Genomic DNA, 9,240 nt, shown 5'->3' with positions numbered 1-9,240 from the left:
GCCTAACACATATTTGTAGGTATGAATAAATTTGTCATGGTCGAGTCACCTACAAGATCCAACGAACAAGGGATATTAATGTACTACCATTGTTCATTGGCAAGAGTACTTGCCATTAAGGCATGCAAGCCTCTAGGTGTTTTTTTACAAAGATACTTAGACTCTAGGACTTTGACTCAATGATATCCATAGAAGCAGGGTTGTATTTGTGGAAATGAAGGGGAATGGTAATGACATGGAAAATGACAATAAGCTTGTAAGGAATGGATGTAAGGAAATGCATGGTGTATGAATAAGAACTCTTGCTGTGAAAAAAGGATATGGGAAGGTCATGCTTTATGGTTTGACAATTGGTGGAATTCAAAATCTTTTGCAAAAAGGGAGTTGCAAAGGAGTGGTTGTAGAGTTGGATTTGTCTTTAGAATTTTTCATGACTTTAGTCTTTGGAAGACCAATTGTCGTCGCAATGTAATCTCCTTATGATCACTTGATTATCTTGTAACCTGTAAAAAACTTGGTACAAAGAAAACATAAGTGTGCTCTAGAAGAAATGGCCAGTTTCTTCATGATTCTTACGCAAAAATTTCATACCAAATAAAACAAATTAAGGACAATCAAAGTGTTAAAATTGACTTAATCATGATATTAATATCAATCCATTTTTTTTAAAGTAATACTCCCTGTTTGTGTCAGATGACTTTTGTGCATGGTGAAAAGTTTGGCATTATAAATTTGTTGTGTCCTGCCGATTAGTACGTTATAAAAGCATACAACAATATCAAATTGCCAACTCTAAGCAAGTTAATCAACATTTAATTAATCCACCAAATGTTCTTTTAAATTATTCTTCCAAATGTTCCATTATTTATTTTCAAACCTGCGTGAATTTTGTGAAAAGTGTGTTTGTTTGTTTGTTTGTTTTTTTAATTTAATTTTTTTTTTTTTTTCCTCTCATCCAGTTCTTGTAATTCTCATGATTCTCTCAATTTTCATGCCCCCAAATTTTTGTTTTATGCCAAAAACAATCACAAAATACTTAACAATTTTTTTTTAATTTTTTTTAACAATGTATTAAGACAATCATATATTATAACAACATAATAAAAAAAATCAATAACCAACATAACAATAATCAAATAACAAGAAATTATAACTATATTAATTAATGCAATTATAAAACATATTAATATATTATTATAATTAATATATTAATACAATTTTTATATCAAACATTAATTAATAATTAAATAAAATAATTAACAAATATATACAACAACTTATAAAAAAAATATAACAAATTACAATTAACAAATATTAATATATACAATGAATTTAAAAATATAAATAACAACAAAATACAATTATAATAATATATTAATATATTAATACAATTAATATATCAATATATTAATTATAATAACAAACATTAATAAATTACAACAAACATGAAGAAATTATGTATAACAAAATCAAAACAAAATAAATAAAAACAAAATAAACCTAAAAATACAAAACAAACCAAAAGAAATGCAAAACAAAACGGGATTGCAGGCATATGAAGATTTTGGATGGATTGATCATTTGCCCCATCTGAGCAAATGAAGCGGAAACCGCAGGTACAATTGTTGACAACGTTTTTGGAGTGAGAAACCGAAGTCCTTGCAAGATCCTTCACCATTTCAGTGCAAAATGGCAACATTCTTCGATAGCTACTGATGTTTGAGGCTTCCAATAACTTCAACTGCGAACTTGGAGAAAGTGTAACATGCCTGCTGCACTGTTCATTGAGTACAGTCAGGTGGAATCCCCTCAATAAAGTTGCATCAGGCTTAAGATGATCAGGTAGCTTGAAAGATGAACCGGACATTGCACTGTCAGGCAGTTTTAAAGCCGCATCTGTCCTGGCACTGTAAAATTCTGAACTCCCAGACTTTCCAGCAAGAGCAGGATCTATGCCAACCCCTCCTTGCTTCTACCCCATCAAAATTGGATCATCCAAAGGAGGTGCTGGTCCTAGAAAACCTGCGCCTGTAGCTAAATTAGTCCTAGAACCACCTCCTAGACCTAACCCACCAGATAATCCACCCAACCCAATTCCAGAACTGCCACCCAAACTGCCAATCTCACTTGCAGTTAAACCACCTGAACCATATGGAGATATCCCATTTCGTAGAGTTTCAGAAGGAGCAAGTGGGTCATATGCCCTATACATTGAATGAGCAATTCTGTCATTAAGCTGAGGATTTTCACGAGGCAGATAACCAGGAATATCACGACCAACTGGCTGAGAGCTCTCACGAGGTAGATAGCCTGGTAAGTCACGACCAGTTGGTTGAGAGTTTTCACGAGGCAAATAACCAGGATAATCACGACCAGCCATGCCAGCTAAGTCAAGACCAGCAGCTGGTGGAAGACCACCTCTCTCAGCTGCGTATCTCCAGTACGCGTCTCCCATCGTTTACAGATATGCCTATGCAAAAACCTCAACTTCAAACAAGGGGGGCTCCCTTATCAAAGATTACCCTTGACAACGATTGGTACCATATATTCAAGTAAAATATATTATTTTACTTTCAATATATAAAGTATAATATATTATTTTCTAATATTTAATCAAGAATTTCTCTCAAAAATGCTTAAAAATAAACAATATTTGGAAAATATAAATGAGACCCATTAATGGTGAATAGTAGGGAAAATGGAGTGACAAGGTGGTGAATAGTGAGTGATATAATGGAAGCATAGGTGAAAAATGTATGGTAATGAGTGATATTTGTATGACATTTTTGGAGCCCAACAGTCTACAGGAATTTCTCCTTCACGTGCAGACATTCTTGAAGCCTCTGTTGAGACTCTTGAGGGTGAAATTGAAGGTGGAGGTGATGGCTCTCTGGCCTTCCTTGACTGAGGATTATCTCGTTCTCTAGTCAACTGTCCTTCCCCTCTTTTAAGTTTCAACCTGGTAAGCATCAATACTTGCAAGACAATTAGAAGATCTTTGCACAAAAAGAATCAAAAGACAACTACACCAGAGATTGACTGAAAGAGAATTTATCTACTTTGGAATTGTATAAAAAGAGCATTTCGAAGACTTCCTGGCTCGTTTCAGGCTCTGTCTATAGTTTATTTGAATGCTTTTGATACAAAGAAACAACAACATAGCTCTGATACCAACTTGATCTGAATTTGAAACTACCTGTAAATCGTTTGCAAGGTATTCAATTCAGATATACTCATGTAGAGGAAAATGACTATCACATTCAAAACAATTTGCTGTTTCATTTGGGAAAGTTGTGTATACCACAGGGGGAGAGAATAAATGTCATAAGAGAAGCTCATTCTTCTCTTATTGCTCGCCATTTTGGTGTAAGAAAAACAGTTGCACATCTACAGAGGTATTGTTATTGGCCTCACATGGTAGATTCTGTTTCAAGGTTCATAAGAAGTTGTTCATTATGTGCTACAAGCAAGCTTAGTAAAAGGAAGCTTGGCTTGTATACGCCTTTGCCGGTACCTTCTAGACCATGGGAGAGCATCTCTATGGATTTTGTAGGAGGTTTGCCAAAATCTAGAAAGGAGCATGATTATTTATATGTAGTAGTTGATCGTTTCAGCAAAATGTGTATACTTATGCCTTGTAAGAAAACTATAACTGCTGAACAAACTGCTGAATTATTTTCTCATCATGTATGGATTCACTTTGGTTTGCCTACTTCCATTATTAGTGACAGGGATTCCAGATTTGTGGGGAATTTTTGGTCCAACCTATGGTAGATGATGGACACAAAGTTGAAGAAAAGTATTGCTTTCCATCCGCAAACAGATGGGCAAACAGAAGTTGTGAACAGAACCATTGTGCACCTCTTGAGAGGTAATTGCAGCAAGCATCCTAAGCTTTGGGATGAACATTTTCACTACATACAACATGCTTACAATCGTGCCAAGCACTCTTCCACAAACACCTCTTCATTTGAAGCTTGTTTTGGTTACTTGCTAAAATCACCTCTTGATTTCATTCTTGAGAAAGATGTCGCCATTGAGGGACATAGTGATATTGACAAAGCTTGTTCATTCATTGAAAGAATTCAGAAAATACATCAGCAAATTCAAGAACAGCTTGAGAAGAGTCAAGGCAAGTACAAGGAAAGACACGACATGCATAGAGTCGATCACAAGTTTCAAGAAGGGGATGAGGTATGGATGTACATTAGTAAGGAAAGGATGCAATGAGAAGGTAAAAAGCTGAAGCCTATTTGTTATGGTCCATTCAAAATCCTCAAGAAGGTTGGAAATAATGCTTTTCAATTAGATTTTCCTTCCTATATGCAAATGTACTCTATTGTCAATGTGGAGAACTTACGTTTGTATGAACCTCCTTTGATTGCTGATCATGAAAGCGTTGTTCAGCTGCCATCTATAGAAGATTTCTCGCCAGAGTTCTTAGATGAGCTGAAAGAAGATACAATCCTTGATAGAAGGACATGCACTTCAAGGAGGGGCAATGTAGATTATGTTCGGGTTGGTTTCAAAGGCAGCAAACCGAACAAGGTAAAGTGGATGGAGGTGGACAGAGTGAGGGAGTTGTACCCTCACCTCTTTAACAAGTAGTTGAAGGCTTTTTGGGTCCAAAAGCTTCCCAATGGGGAGGCGTGATCAGGGGCTCATGTCCTAAGTGTCGTAAAATGCTCAAAAATTAAAGTGCTCAGAACTAGTTCAAAGCTGAATGACTAGAAAGTGCTCGTCTTCCTGATTCTGGCGCCGTAAACGGTTCGAAAAACGGTTGTCGTATGAGAAAGTTATGCCAAAAAGAAGAATTTCTCAATAACATTGAAATTTTGAATTTTTCAAAAAAAATTAAAAAAAGAATATTCCACAAAATATTCCTTGGAATATTCCATTTGGACAGCCAATAGCAAGCTGCCACATGGTAGGCTCGGAGAACACCACATGTCCTGCATGACGTCAGCAGAGGCAATGGTGCATATCCAAAAATTTTTTTTGCATCTTATGAGGTTCGATCCCGCGACCTCCGGAACACAAAGGCAAATCCTTACCATTCCGCCACAACTATGGTTCATGTTAGAGGAGTGGCCTAAATGTTATATGAACTTTAACGTTGGTTTGGGTGGGACCCTTAGGGGGCCAACCCCCATTCCATGTGACCTCCGCCCTTGGACCGTGGGCCTGTACCTTAACCATTGGCACGAATCCCATGCAAATAGCCAACCCAGAATTTGCAGTCACATGTGGAGTTAAACTGCAGTTAGCTGGCAGTCATGGCAGATTTAGCGGATCTGTTGGTGGTGGTGCCAAATTTGGCGGCCGCCCCATATTTAGCGGGGTTATCTGGTAGTTAGCCAGTTTTAGCTGAAGTGATTTTAGACCAAGCTGGCAGTTGGGAGTAAATGGCCATAACTTTGGCTAGGAAAGTCCATTTTGGACGAATTTGTTTTTGATTTTGGGTATTTTCGACCTTCTGAAGCCATTGGCATAGCTCTTACAGCATTCTGAGGTCATTTGCAGAGGTTTTGGAGCCGTGGAAGTTCTAGGAGCCACTAGGGCCCAGTATTGGGAAGACTGTATAGGGTTGTAGGTACCCATTTATCACATTCAAAATCCTCAAGAAGGTTGGAAATAATGATTTTCAATTAGATTTGCCTTCCTATATGCAAATGTATTCTGTTGTCAATGTGGAGAACTTACATTTGTATGAACCTCCTTTGATTGTTGATCATGAAAGTGTTGTTCAGCTGCCATCTATAGAAGATTTCTCTCCAGAATTCTTAGATGAGCTGAAAGAAGATATAATCCTTGACAGAAGGACACGCACTTCAAGGAGGGGCAATGTACATTATGTTCAGGTTGGTTTCAAAGGCAGCAAACCGAACAAGGCAAAGTGGATGGAGGTGGACAGAGTGAGGGAGCTATACCCTCACCTCTCTAACAAGTAGTGGAAGGCTTTTGGGGTCCAAAAGCTTCCCAATGGGGAGGCGTGATCAGGGGCTCATGTCCTAAGTGTCGTAAAATGCTCAAAAATTAAACTGCTCAGAACTAGTTCAAAGTTAAATGACTGGAAATTGCTCATCTTCCTGATTCCGGCGCCACAAACAGTTTGAAAAACGGTCATCATATGAGAAAGTTATGCCAAAAAGAAGAATTTCTCAATAACATTGAAATTTTGAATTTTTCAAAAAAAATTAAAAAAAGAATATTCCACAAAATATTCCTTGGAATATTCCATTTGGGCAGCCAATAGCAAGCTACCACGTGGTAGGCTCAGAGACTGCCACGTGGCCTGCATGACGTCAGCAGAGGCAATGGTGCATATGCAAAAGTTTTTTTGCATCTTATGTGGTTCGATCCTGCGACCTCCGGAACACAAAGGCTACGCCTTACCATTCCGCCACAACTATGGTTCATGTTAGAGGAGCGGCCTAAATGTTATATGAACTTTAACGTTGGTTTGGGTGGGGCCCTAAGGGGGCCATCCCCTAATAGCCAGCCCCCATTCCATGTGACCTCCGCCCTTGGACCGTGGGCCTGTACCTTAACCGTTGGCACAGAATCCCATGCAAATAGCCAACCTGGAATTTGCGGTCATAGGCGGAGCTAAACTGCAGTTAGTCGGCTGTCATGGCAGATTTAGTGGATCTATTGGCGGTGGCACCAAATTTGGCAGCCGCGCCATATTTAGTGGCGTTATCTGGCAGTTAGCCAGTTTTAGCTCGAGTGATTTTAGGCCAAGCTAGCAGTTGGGAGTAAATGGCCATAACTTTGGCTAGGAAAGTCCGTTTTTGACGAATTTGTTTTTGATTTTGGGTATTTACGACCTTCTGAAGCCATTGGCATTGCTCTTACAATATTCTGAGGTCATTTGTAGAGGTTTTAGAGCGGTGGAAGTTCTAGGAGCCACTAGGGCCCAGTATTGGGAAGACTGTATAGGGTTGTAGGTACCCATTTATCACATTCAAAATCCTCAAGAAGGTTGGAAATAATGATTTTCAATTAGATTTGCCTTCCTATATGCAAATGTATTCTGTTGTCAATGTGGAGAACTTATGTTTGTATGAACCTCCTTTGATTGTTGATCATGAAAGTGTTGTTCAGCTGCCATCTATAGAAGATTTCTCTCCAGAATTCTTAGATGAGCTGAAAGAAGATACAATCCCTTACAGAAGGACACGCACTTCAAGGAGGGGCAATGTACATTATGTTCGGGTTGGTTTCAGAGGCAACAAACCTAACAGGGCAAAGTGGATGGAGGTGGACAGAGTGAGGGAGCTGTACCCTCACCTCTTTAACAAGTAGTTGAAGGCTTTTGGGGTCCAAAAGCTTCCCAATGGGGAGGCATGATCAGGGGCTCATGTCCTAAGTGTCATAAAATGCTCAAAAATGAAAGTTCTTAGAACTGGTTCAAAGTTGAATGAATGAAAAGTGCTCATCTTCCTGATTCTGGCACCACAAACAGTTTGAAAAATGGTCGCTGTATGAGAAAGTTATGCCAAAAATAAGAATTTCTCAATAACATTGAAATTTTGAATTTTTAAAAAAAAATTAAAAAAGGAATATTCCACAGAATATTCCTTGGAATATTCCATTTGGGAAGCCAATAGCAAGCTGCCATGTGGTAGGCTCGGAGGCCGCCACGTGGCCTGCATGACATCAGCAAAGGCAATCGTGCATATCCAAAAGTTTTTTGCATCTTATCAGGTTCGATCCCGCGACCTCCAGAACACAAAGGCTACACCTTACCATTCTGCCACAACTATGGTTCGTGTTAGAGGAGCGGCCTAAATGTTATATGAACTTTAACATTGGTTTGGGCGGGGCCCTAAGGGGGCTAGCCCCTAACGGCCAGCCCCCATTCCATGTGACCTCCGCCCTTGGACCGTGGGCCTGTACCTTAATAGTTAGCACAGAATCCCATGCAAACAGCCAACCCGGAATTTGTGGTCACATGCGGAGTTAAACTGCAGTTAGCCGACGGTCATGGTAGATTTAGCGGATCTGTTGGCGGTGTCACCAAATTTTGCGGCCGCCCCATATTTAGCAGGGTTATTTGGCAGTTAGCCAGTTTTAGCTGGAGTGATTTTAGGCCAAGCTGGCAGTTGGGAGTAAATGGCCATAACTTTGGCTAGGAAAGTCCATTTTGGACGACTTTTTTTTTATTTATTATTTTGGGTATTTTCGACCTTCTAAAGCCATTCGCACAGGTCTTACAGCATTCTGAGGTCATTTGCAGAGGTTTTGGAGCCATGGAAGTTCTAGGAGCCACTAGGGCCCAGTATTGGGAAGACTGTATAGGGTTGCAGGTACCCATTTGAGGTGAACCAGTAGTCAATACTGAAGGATTCAAGTGTTCTGAATCTATTTTTACCATCTATTCCACCTGTAGATGCTTCTATTCAGCTGTATCTTCAATTTGAGCATTTAATTAAGACAATGACAGGCCCATTTGGGAGCCTTGGACCCAGCAGACGTAGCCCAAGAGGGGTGATCTGCTTTATCAACTTCTTTTGCATCTGTGGTTGATTTATTTTGCAGAACAAATTCATTTTAGTGTGTTAATCAGTAAAAGGAAATAAATCTGTTATACTTAAATGGGTCATGAACAGCTGAAAATTTCATTTGTTTTCTTTCTGCAAGACATGGACATCTTTTAAACATGTATATATCTGAATTAAATACCTTGCAAACCATTTACAAGTAGTTTCAAATTCAGATCAAGTTGGTATCAAGGTTTATATATTTGACTATAGTAATTCGAATTTTACATCAAGCTTCAAAAAAGGACTTTTTCCAGAGGATCTATGCTTATGCACAGAGGAAGAAGACGAGGGTGAAGAGGAAGAAGGTGACGATGGGGGTGGTGGATAACCAGTACCTCCATGTCCTTTCTTGGAATGATATCATCCTTCTTACCTCCTGAAGAGCCCTCTCCCTCCTGTGGATGTTTGGACCCTTCTCTAGCCAATTTCTCATTTCTTTCTTGGTACAATATCCTCACCATTTCAGTGAGGTCCAAGAAAGCCTTTCTGAAGACTCTTTCTTCTTCTTTTGGATCCATGTCTGCAGGAATTTCTCCTTCATGTGCAAACATTCTTGAAGCTTCTGCTGAGACTCTTGAGGGTGAAATTGAACGTGGAGGTGATGGCTCTCGGGCCTTCCTTGACTGAGGATTCAGAATATGGATGATGATGCCACAAAGATTCAGTTTCTTTCTTTGAGGATGGATGGAGC

At 39.2% G+C, this 9,240-nt stretch overlaps 1 pseudogene; it reads right to left on the bottom strand.

The window, feature by feature from the left end:
* Nucleotides 1-1,781: 1,781 nt before the first annotated feature.
* On the bottom strand, nucleotides 1,782-2,510 carry LOC149218882 (uncharacterized; annotated as a pseudogene).
* Between the last annotated feature and the right edge of the window lie 6,730 nt (nucleotides 2,511-9,240).

This window comes from Pinus tabuliformis, chromosome Q (assembly GCF_031772625.1).
Source record: "Pinus tabuliformis cultivar Carrire ecotype Pingquan chromosome Q, CPIR1, whole genome shotgun sequence".
NCBI classification, from domain to species: domain Eukaryota; kingdom Viridiplantae; phylum Streptophyta; class Pinopsida; order Pinales; family Pinaceae; genus Pinus; species Pinus tabuliformis.
Note: the sequence above shows the minus strand (reverse complement) of the source record. Positions and strands in the feature narration are given on the sequence as shown.